The sequence below is a fragment of the Panthera pardus genome, unplaced genomic scaffold, assembly GCF_024362965.1.
Source record: "Panthera pardus isolate Hobbes unplaced genomic scaffold, ASM2436296v1 HiC_scaffold_21, whole genome shotgun sequence".
Lineage (NCBI taxonomy): Eukaryota > Metazoa > Chordata > Mammalia > Carnivora > Felidae > Panthera > Panthera pardus.
The window spans coordinates 27,626,169-27,641,699 of NW_026526777.1; the positions used below are offsets into that span (position 1 = coordinate 27,626,169).

Consider the following 15,531-nt stretch of genomic DNA (forward strand, 5'->3'; position numbering starts at 1 on the left):
GCCTGGTCTGAGGAGTACGTCATCATCCAGCGCCCACGGATCACCTGCGTCTGGGTTCCGTACCGAATCGACCTGAGTCTGGGTTGCCGTTGTTCTGGGCTGTGTGGGGTTTCGCCGCACCTCTTGAGAGGTAATTGGTGTCGCAGACCTGGAACCCACGCCGGCGTGGACTAGAACTGCGTTTACACCCTGGTATCCACGATTTTTCTGCTACCGCCTGTGTCCACACTCCAGGCTCACTTCAGACCCAAATATCCGTACGTGGTCAGCTTTGTGCTTGCTAGTCCAACCTGGGTCTTTAAGAGTCTTCACTCTGATTGCTTATCCAAAAGTTATAAAGTTCTGAACTCTCAAAATGGAGAAGGAGGTTCTTAAAAGTTTTTCAATGTACCACCGTCCCCCAAACAAAATACTAGAAGGATCGATGAGGAGAGAAAATTGTCTTTGTATTGATAGAGAAAAAAGTCACCGAGTGAAGGTTACAGCAGGACCCTGGACTAAGCGCTAGTACGAATAAGAAGTTAGGGTTCTGAGTTATGTTCTTTGTCCTTCTGGCTTCCTTGCAGCTCCCAAAAGATGCTGGTACTGGTCTTGACATCCAAACTGCAGGACCCACTAGCGAATGCCACCCTAAGGTATTTAGGAGACTACGGTTTTTAATGTGATTACGTAATACATAAAAGTTCATTAGGAGCAAACCACTGGCCTTTTATTAACATTGTGCTAATAGGCTTGAATCAATTAGAAGTTATAATTGAAGCTGAATATACTTGATTATAATTGAGCTATTCAAACTTAATTTATCTAAAGTATAACATAAAACAAGGGTCTAATAGACTGTTACGTAAAAGAATTGTTCCAAATTTTTACATGTGTACACAATTCATGTTTGTCGTCAAGTTCAAAATGCAGCCAGCAGAGTGTAATCATAAAAAAAATTAACAAGACCAACGTTCATGTTGATTTCTAATGATTGACACTTTGTTGAAAACACTTGGGCATTGGGATTCTGGAGGAAATCAAAGGTGCAAAAAAATAAGGTTTTAACTGAGGTGTTCTCATTTTCAACAGTATGATTACTCCTCTAATGCTTCGGAATGAAAGAAGTCTAATCCCAAAACTGTTTATTTCATCTTTTGAAATTTCAAGAGTAGAAGTAAGGCCACTCAGACTGTTAAGTCCTATGGCCACTTTAGTGGAACAAAACACCTATAGATCTTTTATTCCACTTTCTATTAAAAAGCAACAATTTTTAATTAATGGCACTCTTAGCTTCCAGATCCAAAGACACAGGTTCTTTCTAGAAAGACAAGTTGTAAAAGTTACTAAAAGAGTTGTTGTATCTAAATGCAAGCAGCATGTAGCTATTAACCTGGTATTAAGAAGGAAGGAGAATATTGTCCTAAAATCTTTGTTCTCACCAAAGTGGAAGTTCTAGGTTATATCTATCCTACTTTTTTGGTATTAAATCATCCTTTATTTTAAGCTAATAGTAAATGATAGTGGTGGTGGTTTGGTTTGTTTTGTTTTGAGGTCCTTTCTTGTCAAAACTTAAATGTGGCAAATGTATGCTGTTTATCAGAATCTTTAAAATTTTAATAGCATGTGAAACCCTAAAGCCTAGTAACCATTGCTTTGGAGACATTGGAAAATTATTCCTTCTAATTTGAAGAAATACATAACAGTAAAATTTTCTGTTGGAGACAGTATAAAGCAAAAGAGAAAAGTAATAAAGAGTATGGATTCTGAAGTCAGACTTACCTGGGTTCAAAAAAATATCTCTGCCACTTATTATCCACGTGACCTTGGAAAAGTTATTTAATCTCCCTGGACTTCAGTTTCCTGTCTATAAAGATAATGATAATACCTGCTTAATAGGGTTATTGAAATAATAAAATTAATTCATGGAAAGTATTTAATCACAATGGAATATTACTCAGCCATCAAAAAGAATGAAATCTTGCCATTTACAATGATGTGGATGGAACTAGAGTGTATTATGCTAAGTGAAATAAGTCAGAAAAAGATAAGATACCATATGATTTCACTCATATGTGGAATTTAAGAAAAAAAACCGATAAAGGAGAAGGGAAGGGAAAATAAAATAAGACAGAAACAGAGAGGGAGGCAAACCATAAGAGGCTCTTAACTAGAGAGAACGAACTGAGGGTTGCTGGATTGACTAGATGGGTGATGGGCATTAAGGAGGACACTTGTTATAATGAGCGCTGGGTGTTGTACGTAAGTGATGAATCATTGAATTCTACTCCTGAAGCTAATATTGCACTGTATATTAACTAACTTGAATTTAAAGAAAATTTTGGAAAAAATAATAAATAATACATAGTAATCACTCAGTAAAGGTCAGCTACTATTATGGTGATGATAGTTAAAATTGTGGTGGTGGTGGTGGTGGTGGTTATTTAAAGGGACCTAAGATGACTAAGGTCCTTTTTGCTTCTGCATGAGGAGAGAAAACATGGGGAAATTGAGCCAGGGCATACATTCTAGTTGATTGAATAGACTAGCTGATGTTTACTGAGTACTTACCATGCAGTGACAAGTGCCAGAATTCAGACTGAGGACTGTCTTCAAAGCTCATACGTAAAACCACTGCACTATACTACCTCTAAAATGAAGAAAATCATATGAAAACTTTGGCTTTGAATAATATTAATAGCCTAAACAGACGTGGAGTCAAACTGTGGCTAAAAGGGGGAAAATCTATAAGAGAGAAAACAAACCAAAAGGTACTTCATGAATTTCTATCATGTGCCCAAGCTGTAGACAAGGTGTGTGAAGAACCTGATTCAAAGTAAGATTCAGTAGCACTCAAAAAAGTACATTAATTAAATCTGGAGAAAAGTGCCTATGACTAACTTTTTATATGCCTTATTTAAAATATAGTGTACGGTAGGGGCCCCTACCTGACTCAATATCAGCTCAAGTCATGATCTCACAGTTCCCGAGTTCAAACCCTAAGTTGGGCTCTGTGCTGACAGTGTGGAGCCTGCTTGTGATCCTCTCTCTCCCTCTCTTTCTGTCTCTCTCTCTCTCTCTCTCTCTCTCTCAAAATAAATAAACATTTAAAAATAAAATAAGTGTATGGTAAAAATAGTTATGTTAAGATGGAGTCTCAGTTAAAAATAATAATATAAAAAGTAGCTTAGTAAGGGGGAGCTCCGTTTCTAGAAGCAGATATCTGGGTTTAAATCCCTTTTCCTCCACTTAATAGCTACCTGACCTTGGAGGTGAAGAAAAACACTTTTCTTCTGCCATCTTATATTCTGTTGCTGGAGTCTTGCAAATTAAACTGACAAAAGACAAATGAACAGGAGGGGGAAAAACACTTTATTTACATGTGCCGCATGCACACACGTGGGAGACGTCAGTGATAACTCAAAGAAGATAGGATTTCCTATCTGTATACCACCTTACTAGGTAGAGGAGAGGAAGAGAAAGGCACTAACAGGAAAACAAATGACTTTTTGGAAAGAAATTATTTTCGGGAGAACAAACAGGAAATTAAAAGTTTGTGATAATGCTTCTCTATCTTGGTATGAGTGGTGTTTTCATCTTCTTCAGGGCCATAACATTTCCCTAAATAAGGGATTTGAGGTAGATTTTATTCTCATTCTTCCTTCTGGGAGTAGATCTGCCCTCGGGGAGAATTTATGGTAGTCTTATTTCCCAGAAGTTGTTACTTTTAGTCAGAAAATGAAAGCTCTAAGCCTTTTTTTTTTTTTTTTTTTTTTTTTGTTTTGCATCTGTTGAATCTCAGATGCTCTCAGCTTAATCTTTATGCCAAAGTGGCATATCTGGGGGTGCCATATTCTGATCCCCTCAACCTTGAGCAAATTACTTAAAGTTTTAGTGGAACATGGTCACACCTGTTGGTTTATGTATTATCTGTGGTTACTTTCCCTCAAAACTAAAATAGTTACTGTTTACAGCAAGTTTGTCAATTCCTAGTTTAGAATGAAGTTGCTGGGCAGCCTACACCACATGGGGGCAATAGAGCTTCATTACAGGATCACCATTTTACGGACAACAAAACTCGAAAACTAATTCTGCTAAACTAAACATATCAGCAATTATAGAAATGAATATATTTTTCCTATCTATAAGCTCCTTTCTCCAAGGTTCCAATCACGCACGAGTCTTTTCTGTCTTGAAAACATCTAAGCCAGGGTATCCAGCTGGCTTAGCCAGTACAACGTATGAGTCTTGATCTCCGGGTTTTGAGTTTGAGCCCTATGTTGGGTGTGGAGATTACTTAAAAATAGGATGTTTTTCAAAAACATATATGCCAAACACATATCCCCATATCCCTCCCAATAGAGCTTTTACCCGTGACCTTTGTTTCTTCAGCACCTGGTCATTTCTGGTGTCTTTGAACTCTGGCTTCAAAACTCATTTGTTTATTGAAAGGTTGCTCTCTAGGGTCACCAATGACCTCCTAACTGCATTTTCTGAATTCTCATTCTAGTATTTCTATTGAGATCCTATCCTCCTTGAAACCCTCTATTCCATGACACGTCACATACTTAGTTCTCTCGCTATCTGGCCGCTTTCAATGAAAAAGCTGTTTGTTCTTCTCCTTTAACCAGTATTCTCTTAATATGCTCTGTTTAGGATGGGTATCAGTCCAAGTAGGTGCACTGATTTGCTTTTGTAAATTGTTACTAGCCCTACAAAGTTTGGGAATCAGGTTGTTAACTGACAAGGGGAAGCCATGGTTTAGTTTGAAATGGGACCAGATAAGAAGGAATTGATATTAATTGAAGAGGTTTGATCAACCATCATGTCCAAAGGACAGACCATAATAAGTTAGGGGGTAGAACTTCCTTAGCCTCATAAGCCCGTGCTTCGTGACTCAGTCAGCTTTGAGGGCTAGACTCAAGTCTAACCTTAGAGACCTTTATACTGTGTCCTCTGTTAGGGGACACCTGTTCTGTTCCTTTCTTCTGGATAACATAGGAGCTCTGTGTTATGCAAAAAAAGAAGAAGAGAAGAAGGAGAAGAGAAGAAGAAGGAGAAAGAGAAGAAGAAAAGAAGAGCACCTGGGCACCTGGGTACGCGGTTGTTCTACCTCTCAGTGAATGCTAACATAAACTGAGCTACATGAAATGGCTTTGAGGACCAAGTCTTAGCCACATGGGACGAGTTGACAGCTCCCAACTGTGCATGTGGAAGAACTTTGAAATGCTGGCCACATTTCCCCCTAGACCTTCGGACTCTGGCTCCAACTGACAACCATATTATTACCTAAAATACCTAAACCTTCTACTTTACCTCACACATCAGCTTACATACTGTGCAAATCAAAAACAACCTCCCTATCCTACCTTGTTATCAGAAGCCTGGATAAATAAATCACATACCAGGAGATGTTTCTTCACCTGACGTAAAAGAAACTGATCCTGATGTCTTAAGTATGACCGGATTTACCTGGTTCTAATGGACTGCTTCCTGGTCAAGTGGATAAGGTTTGTATAGGAAAGCATATCTGGCAAGAAAGACAGAAGCATACTCCCCAAGAAACACAGCACATGAGGTGAAGATGGTATTTCTCCTGACTTCTGACTCAAACTAGGTTTTCTGTGTCATTACAATTCCTCTTGAGATCCAGGTGCATTCCTTTCCTTGTTTTCATGAGACACCCCTGAGATCTTAAAAACAATTTCTTTAATGTTTATTTATTTTTGAGAGAGAGCGAGAAAGGCAGAGCATAAGAAGGGGAGGAGCAGAGAGAGGGAGACACAGAACAAGAAGCAGGCTCCGGGCTCCAAGCTGTCAGCACAGAGCCCGACGCGGGGCTCGAACTCACGGACCATGAGATCATGACCTGAGCCGAAGCCAGACACTCAACCGACTGAGCCACCCAGGCACCCCAAGACACCCCCTGAGATCTTAAGCTACTTTGAGTTGGTTCTTTTTGTTTTTAACTAAAGAACCCTGATTGCTTTGTTCTCTAAGCCTGAAACCTACCTGTACCAACTTGCAGTGCAGATTCAGCAAGCCACTGGCTCCCCCTGGGGGAGGGAGGGCAGCACATTTTGTGAACAAGAAAAACATCCCATTTTTAAGATGGCTGCAGCTTCAACAGGATGGCAAACAACTTAAACAGATGACCAACATTCTGGGCCATCTCCATAAACCTTAGATTTTAATGAATGTCCATCTTTTGGCATTAGCCCAAAGAGTATGTTGGGCTCTTATGACAGATGACCTTGTATTCTTCCTTGGAATAATGAATGGGTTTCTCATAGCCTCATAGAATAGTTGTCATCTGTTTATATGACATCTTGACTTATATGCCCATTTAACCTCTCATGATTCCCTGATCTGGGCCACAGCACCTCTGAGATAATCTTGAGAAATTCATAGTGGAAGTTCTAAAGGGAGAATTCTTGAACAACTTTCTGTCCTTCCAAGACGTCTATATGAAGCTGGACAAGTTATCAGTGGTCCTGGGTAGCAAGCCTCTGGATAATCAAGGCTGTCCAATAATTTCCAGAGAATACTGGATAAGAACAGCAGTTCAGTACCTATTCTTTGCTTACGGAATCCAAAGACCAGTAGATAAGAAAGAAAAGGGGTGGGACGCCTGGGTGGCTCAGTTAGTTAAGCATCCAACTTTGGCTCAGGTCTATGAGTTAGAGCCCCGCATTGAGCTCTGTGCTGACAGCTCAGAGCCTGGATCCTACTTCAGATTCTTTGCCTCCCTCTCTTTGCCCCTCCTCCTCCCCCCCCTCAAAAATAAACATTAAAAAAATAATTAAAAAAAGAAAGAAAGAGAAGGGGTTTATCTGGTATTTATCTGTAGCAAAGACTATCTCACTCCTTTGCTCCAATCTTGATCTAGTTTGACCGAGCTCAGCCTAACAAGATACTTCCAACATAAGGTACAGTCATAAAGTGGTCTCTGGGCCTGCTTCTCCAGTATCTTTGCGCTTGAGGCCAGAACCACAGAATTTATCTCAGAAGCTAGAACACCAAGAGCCATCAGAAGTAACTCCATTAAGAAATATCCCTGACTAAGGCTTCTTATTTTTGTATATTTCAGTAAATGTATTTTTAGTTTTAATTTATGATTAGTTCTTTTTAAAAATCTATTTATTTTTGAGAGAGGGAGCGCAAGCAGGGGAGGGGTCAGAGAGAGGGAGAGAGAGAATCCCCAGGAGGCTCCACACTGTCAGCACAAAGCCCGACATGGGGCTCAATCCCACGAATGTGAGATCATGACCTGACCCAAGATCAAGAGTGGGACGCTTAACTTACTGAGCCATCCAGGCACCCCTAGTTAGTTCTTTTTCATAGCTACACAATCCTAATTAATATCTGACTCTTTTGTTTTATAGCCTTTTGTTCTAGCTTTAAGGATAGTATTCTTTTATTTATCTCCTTGAGGGATCTTGATCATACTCATTTAAAGCCCTCCTTTAGCACCTGTTGGGATGAGCACTGGGTGTTGTATGGAAACCAATTTGACAATAAATTTCATATTAAAAAAATAAAATAAAGCCCTCCTTTAATCGATTGCTGAATTGTTCACCTTTTCTCAGGAGTCAATGCTTCTATTCATTCAGTTTATTGGCTATCTTTGACTTTATGCTTTGAACTTTAAGTCTGCAAACTTATTTCTTTTAAACATTAGTGTTTCATTAAATGCCTGGGTACCACAGCCTAGCCAAGTTGATACAGAAAATTAACCATTACCCCTAATGATAAGATTTGCTATAGAATTACAGTAATCAAGATAGTGTGATACTGGCAAAGGTATAGACACATCGATTAATGAACCAGAAGAGAACGTCCTGAAATAATCTCACACAAATGTGGCCCATTGATTTTTTACAGAGGTGCAAAAGCAATTTCAATGGAAAAAAGGTAGTCTTGTTGACAAAGGTGTTAAAACAACATCAGTAGGCAAAAAATAAGCATCGATCAAATATTTTTTAATGCTTATTTATTTTTGAGAGAGAGACAGAGTGCAGGCAGGAGAGGGGCAGAGAGAGAGGGAGACACAGAATTGGAAGTAGGCTCTAGGCTCCGAGCTGTCAGCATAGAGCCTGACATGGGGCTTGAATTCATGAGGTTAGAGATCATGACCTAAGCTGAAGTCAGCCACCCAGGTGCCCCAAAATAAGCATTGATCTAAACCTCATACTTTATATAAAAATTGACTCAAAACTATCATATATGAATGTAAAATGTAAGACTAGAAACTACTTAGAAGAGAACATGGGAGAAAGCCTTTAAGACCTGGGGATAGGCCAAGAGTTCTTAAATATGACACCAAAACCACAAGCCACAAAACAAAAATTGATAAATTGGTCTTCAACTTGGTTTTCAAAATGAGAATTTTTGCTCTGCAAAAGGCACTGTTAAAAGAATGAGAAGACAAGCTTTAGATTGGGAGAAAATATTTGTAAAGCACATATCTGACCAAGGACTTGAATGAAGTCCTTTAAAGAACTCTCAAGACTTAACAGGAATAATACAAACAACCCAGTTTTTTAAATGGACGAAGACACTTTAACAAAAAGGGTATGCAGACAGCAGGTAAACACATGAAAAGATTTTCAAAAGATGCCATTAGAGAAATTTAAATTAAAATCATAACGAGATACAATTATACAACTGTTAGAATGGCCAAAACTAAAAATACTGGCAATACCAAGTGCCGACAAGGATGCAGAACAGCTGGAACTTTCATACATTGCTAGTAGGGATGCAAAATGGTACAATTTAGCCTCAATTCAGCATTTTCTTGTAAACTTAAACATACACTTACCATATTATTCAGAAATCATATTCCTGGATATTTACCCAAGAGAAATTAATATCTGTGTTCGTACAAACCCCTGTATACAAATGAATCTCAAAGATATGCTGAATGAAAGAAGTCTCAAAAAGCTAATATGATTCCTTTTCTATGGAAATCTCAAAAAATACAGTGATGGAGAACAGTTAAGGAGGGGTTGCCAGGGATTAGGAATGGGGGGGGGGGTGATAATAAAAGGATACCACAAAAGAATTTTAGTAGAAGGCTGGGACTGTTCTGTATGTTGATTATGGTGGTTGTCATATAGCTATGCATGTGTTAACATTTATAAAATTGTACACCAAAAAGGTTTCACAAGGGTGAGAGTGGATCTCTTCACTGACTCTACTGAATCAAAGTCAAATCTTTTGTTCTCTGTCTTTAAGAGTCTCTTAGGGCTTGCTTCCCTCTCTGTTTTTCTCTTATTTTTCCTTCCTCTCCCCTATGTTCATCTGTTTTGTTTCTTAAATACCCCATGTGTGTGAAATCATATGATATTTCTCTTTCTCTGACTGACTTATTTCTCTTAGCATAATACACTTTAGTTCCATCCACGTTGTTGCAAATGGCAAGATTTCATTCTTTCTGATCGTTAAGTCGTATTCCATTGTATATATATACCACATCTTCTTTACCCATTCATCAGTCGATGGATATTTGGGCTCTTTCCATAATTTGGCTATTGTTGATAGTGCTGCTATAACAGTGGTATGCATGTGCCCCTTTGAATCCGCATTTTTGCATCCTTTGGATAAGTACCTAGTCGTGCAGTTGCTGGGTTGTAGGGCAATTCTATTTTTAATTTTTTGAGGAACCTCCATACTGTTTTCCAGAGTGGCTGCACCAGTTTGCATTCCCACCAACAGTGCAAAAGAGTTTCCCGTTCTCTGTATCCTCGTCCACATCTGTTGTTTCCTGAGTTGTTAATTTTAGTCATTCTGGCTGGTATGAGATGGTATCTCATTATGGTTTGATTTGTATTTCTCTGATGATGAGTGATGTTGAGCATGTCTTCATGTGTCTGTTAGCCATCTGGATGTCTTCTTTGGAAAAGTGTCTATTCTTGTCTTCCACCCATTTGTTAACTGGATTGTTTTTTGGGTGTTGAGTTTGGTTAAGTTCCTATAGGTTTTGGTACTAACCCTTTATCTGATATGTCATTTGCAAAGATCTTCTCCCATTGTGTCGGTTGCCTTCTAGTTTTGTTGATTGTTTCCTTCACTGTGCAGAAGCTTTTTATTTTGATGAAGTCCCAATAGTTCATTTTTATTATTATTTCCATTGCCTCTGGAGGCATGTCTAGTAAGAAGTTGCTGTGGCTGAGGTCAAAGAGGTTGCTATCTGTGTTCTCCTCTAGGATTTTGATGGTCTCCTGTCTCACATTTAGGTCATTCATCCATTTATATTTATTTTTGTGTGTGATGTAAGAAAGTGGTTCAGTTTCATTCTTCTGCATGTTGCTCTTTTCCCAGCACCATTTGCTGAAAAGACTGTCTTTTTTTTCCATTGGATACTCTTTCCTTTGTCAAAGATTAGTTGGCCATATAGTTGTGGGTCCCTTTCTGGGTTCTCTATTCTGCTCCATTGATCTATGTGTCTGTTTTTGTGCCAGTACCATACTGTCTTGATGATTACAGCTTTGTAATACAGCTTGAAGTCTGGAATTGTGATGCCTCCAGCTTTGGTTTTCTTTTTCAGGATTGCTTTTGGCTATTCGGGGTCTTTGGTGGTTCCATACAGATTTTAGGATTGTTTGTTCTAGTTCTGTGAAGAATGCTGGTGTTATTTTGATAGGGATACCATTGAATGTGTAGATTGTTTTGGGTAGTATAGACATTTTAACAATATTTGTTATCCATGAGCATAGAATGTTTTTCCTTTTCTTTGTGTTGTCTTCAATCTCTTTCATAGGCTTTCTGTAGTTTTCAGAGTACAGATCTTTTACCTCTTTGGTTAGATTTATTCCTAGGTATCTTACAGTTTTTGGTGCCATTGTAAATGGGATCAATTCCTTGATTTTCTGCTGTTTCATTATTGATGTATAGAAATGCAACCAATTTCTGCACATTGATCTTATATCCTGTGACTTTGCTGAATTCACGTATTAGTTCTAACAGCTTTTTTTGGTGGAGTCTTTCAGGTTTTACAGGTAGACTATCATGTCATCTGTGAAGAATGAAAATTTGACTTTTTGCTAGTTTGTATGCCTTTTAATTCTTTTTGTTGTATGATTGCTGAGGCTAGAACTTCCAGTACTATGTTGAACAACAGTAATGAGAGTGGACATCCCTGTCATGTTCTGGATCTTAGGGGGAAAGCTCTCAGTTTTTCCCCATTGAGGATATTAACTGTGGGTTTTTCATATATGGCCTTTATGATGTTGAGGAACGTTCCTTCTATCCCTACTTTCTTAAGGGCTTTTATCAAGAAAGGATGCTGGATTTTGTCAAATGATTTTTCTACATCTGTTGAGAGGATCATATGGTTCTTATCCTTTCTTTTATTAATGTGATATATCACATTTATTGATTTGTGAATAGTGAACCAGTCCTGCAGCCCAGGAATAAATCCCATTTGATCATGGTGAATAATTGTTTGAATATAGTGTTGAATTAAATTTGCTAGTATTTTGTTGAGACTTTTTGCATAGGATTGATATTTTCTGATGCTATTATAAATAATATCATTTGGAATCTTTATTTTCTGATTATTTGTGTTTAGTATATAGAAAATACAGTTGGTATTTATATATAGACCTTGTATTCAGTGACCTTGCTAAATTCACATATTAATTCTAACAGTTTGTAAATTCTTTGTTATTTTTTTTATATAATCACATTAAAATTTTATCTCTTTCTTTCCAAGCCATATGCCTTTTCTTACTTTTTCCCCTTATTGAACTGGCTGGACCTTCATTACAATGTTGAATAGAAGTTATGACAGAGGGCATCCTTGTTTATTCTCATTCTCAGAGGTGGGAAAGCTTTCAATAATTTACCATCACATACACACACACACACACACACACACACACACACACACACATACACACACACACACACAAGATATTATTCAGCCTGAAAAATGAAGGAAATCCTGCCATTTGCAATAAAATGGATAAACCTAGAGGACATTACCCTAAGTGAAATAAGCCAGACTGAGAAAGACAAATAATTACTTACATGCGAAATCTTTTTTTTTTTTTAATGGCAAATTCATAGAAATAGAGTAGAATGGTGGTTGCCAGGGTCTTAAGGGGTGGGGGAAAAGGGTGGGGCTGATAAAAAAAAAAAAGAGTACAAATAAGGTCTTGGGGCACCTGGGTAGCTGAGTCAGCTAGGCATCCTACTCTTCATTTTGGTTCAGGGTCATGGGATTGAGCCCCGTGAGGCTCCACTGAGTGTGGAGCCTGCTTAAAATGTTCTCTCTCTTCCTCTGCCCCTCTCCCCTGCTTGTACTCTCTTTCTCTCTCTAAAGAAAAGGGAAAAAAAAGATGAATGAGGTGCCTGAGTGGCTCAGTCAATTAAATATCCAGCTTCAGCTCAGGTCATGATCTCGAAGTTCATGGGTTCAAGCCCCAGGTAGGGCTCTGTGGTGGCAGCAGGGGAGCCTACTTCAGATCCTGTCTCCCTCTCTCTCTGCCCCTCCTCCATTCTCTCTCTCTCTCTGTCTCTCAAAAATAAAATAAATATAAAGATGAATAAGGTCTGAAGCTATAATGTATAACATGGTAACTACAGTTGATAATACTGTATTGTGTAACTGAAGTTTGCTAAAAGAGTAGAACTTAAGTGTTCTCACACACACACAAAGGTAAATGTGCGAGGTGATTAATGTGTTAATTAACTTGATGATGGGAATCTTTTCACAATGCATATGTGTATCAAATCAAAATGTTGTACACTTTAAAAATAAATAAATATAAGTAAATAATAATTCGCCATTAAGAATTTTGGGGAAGAGGAGTAAATAGTCCAATTAGATTAAGGTAATCTCCCCACTATTCCTACTTGCTAAGAGTTTTTACCATGAGTGAATGTTGAATTTTACCCAGTGGTTTTTCTTCATCTATCAAGATGATAACTCCTGGAAAATTTATCATCTAGTTATGATGTATTATACTCTTTATATATTGCTGGATTCAGTTTGCTAATATTTGCTTAGGATTTTTACATCTACATTCTCATGAGATTGGTTGTAATTTTCCCTTTTATGATATCTTTGTTAGATTTTGGTATTAAAATATGCTGGCCTCATAAAAACCAGTTGGGAAGTAGTACCTCCTCTAGTTTTTGAGAGAATTTATTTAAGGAGAATTCACCTTAATATTTAGGAGAATTCACCCATGAAGGTATCTGGGCCTGTACTTTTTTGTGTGGGGGAAATGAATCATGAATTCAATTTCATTAGTAGATCAAGAACCAGTAGGGCTTTCTTTCTTCCTGTGTTAATTTTTATAAGTTGTTTTTTGAGAATTTTGTCCATTTCATCTAAAATATTGTCAAATTTATGGTTTATTATCTTGCTAGTAGTTTAATATCTGTGGAGATTTGTTTATACTTTTTTCCTGATCAGTCTTGCCTAGAGGTTTATCAATGTTACTGCTTTTTAAAAGTACCAACCTTTAACTTTGTTCATTTTCTCTATTGTACTTTCTCCCCCCTGTTTCATTTATTTTGGATCTTCTCTTCATTACAGCACGTGTAAAGACACTGTGTGTGTGTGTGTGTGTGTGTGTGTAAATACAGTGGTATGGGAACAAAAGTGCTAGCCATAGTATGGTGGGAGATGAGGCCTAGAGAGTGTGCAGTGAGAAATGCAGAGGCCTAACAATGACCGTCCCTGAGGAAACTGTTACGTAAAGAGCAGATGGAAGGAAGGAGAGGGAACCAAAAAGGAAAGTGAAGATATGAGAACCAGAAGAGTGCCATCTCACCAAAGCAAAGGGAGTCTAAGCATTCTAGGAAAGAAGGGGCAGCCGACAGTGCCAAGCATCAGAGTATGCACACTAGTTAAAACTCCTTGAGGGGCGCCTGGGTGGCTCAGTCGGTTAAGCGGCCGACTTCGGCTCAGGTCATGATCTCGCGGTCCGTGAGTTCGAGCCCTGCGTCGAGCTCTGTGCTGACAGCTCAGAGCCTGGAGCCTGTTTCAGACTCTGTGTCTCCCTCTCTCTGACCCTCCCCTGTTGATGCTCTGTCTCTCCCTGTCTCAAAAATAAATAAAACGTTAAAAAAAAATTAAAAAAAAACCTCCTTGAAAATAACATTAGTCAACTCAACTAGCACCAAACTAAACAGGACATTTGTTTATAATAAGTAGTACAGCACAGTGGTTAAAAGGACAGACTCTGGCATCCCCTGGGTTCATATATCTGCTCTCCTACTATCCCAGCTGTGTGATTGAGGGCAGATTATTTAACCTCATCTGATTACCCTTTCATCTGTTCAATGGGAAAAGCAATGGTACCACTGCTAGCTTTGAGTAGGACCTAGAGCAATAAACAGTTTTGTAACCAGTAAGCTTATAGAGCCAACTACGCTGCCACTTGGGCCTTATGATCCAGCAGACCCAATGGTATTGCTAGTATGTCTGACAGACTGAGATGCTGTCAGTGATGCCCCAGAGATTCTGATTCATTTCCTTTGGACTCGACTTGGGCATGCCACATCACCCTCTCGTACCCACATTCAATCCATCAGTACTGCTGGTCAAATCAATTTCCAAAATATTACAAACCCAACTATATTTCTGTTTCCATTATAAAACTACCATCTTCTCTTACCTGAACACCTGTAATACGTAAGTCTTTTCTTCCTTCTGCTGTTTGCCCACTCTCAAATTCTCTCTCTATACTGAAGCCTGAGCAGTTTTTAAAAATATAAGTAAAATCATATGATTTCCTTGCGTAAAGCCCTTCCGTATTTTCCGATTACATTAAATTTAAGCCCAAATTTCTTACCATGGTTATAAGGTCTTAAATTAGTGGTTCCTAACCTTGGCTACATTTTAGAATCACTTGGAGATCTTTTAAAATATTAATATATTCATAGCTAACATACATATACTGCTTAGCATGAGCCAGACACTCTATTATACTCTATATATAAAATATAGTATATCATTATACAATGGCTATATATATAATTTTTTATATGTAGTATATATATAAACATATATACTATATTCTCTATGTATCATATGCCATATAGTTTATACATATACATATATGTTTATCCATATAGCTATAGGACATCAAACCCAATGAAGTAGGTGTTATTATCATCCTCATTTTATAAATGTAACTTTTTTTCACCTCAGTGAGATCTCATACATGTCCATCTAAATACAGAAATCTAAATCTAAATCTAAATCTAAATCATATTGGAACATTACCTACTAAGGAATCTGAGAAATGTAGGTTTTAGCTTGCCAGCCTCTGCAGAACAAGGAAGCATATTTAGAAAAACATTGAACTGGCTGCTGAGCAAACAAACCCACATATTCACCAAAGTGTGTACATGCTAGATATCAGAGCTTCCTTCCTTCAAGTAACCCCCACCCTTGGAATAGAGGTGAAGGTTCTACTCATCCCCCACCCCCATTCAGAGCAATGACTGTCAGAAGGGTGTTCCCTGGCAGGGGCAACCAACTTTGACTTTCAAGCCCTATTGGATTTTATTCCGTTTCATCTTGCTTTCATT

At 38.2% G+C, this 15,531-nt stretch overlaps 1 protein-coding gene across 4 annotated transcripts in view; it reads left to right on the forward strand.

The window, feature by feature from the left end:
• The first annotated feature begins 18 nt into the window (after positions 1 to 18).
• LOC109256540 (alpha-1,3-mannosyl-glycoprotein 4-beta-N-acetylglucosaminyltransferase-like protein MGAT4E) overlaps positions 19 to 15,531 on the forward strand; it is a 31,242-nt gene continuing 15,729 nt past the window's right edge. Inside the window, exons 1-2 of one of the 4 annotated variants that reach the window (XM_019431960.2) lie at positions 19 to 130; positions 567 to 635. The gene's annotated coding sequence lies outside the window, so the exon portion shown is untranslated. Of the gene's footprint in view, positions 636 to 15,531 lie in introns of all 4 variants that reach the window. The other 3 variants (XM_019431936.2, XM_019431971.2, XM_019431993.2) reach the window with 3 other exon arrangements.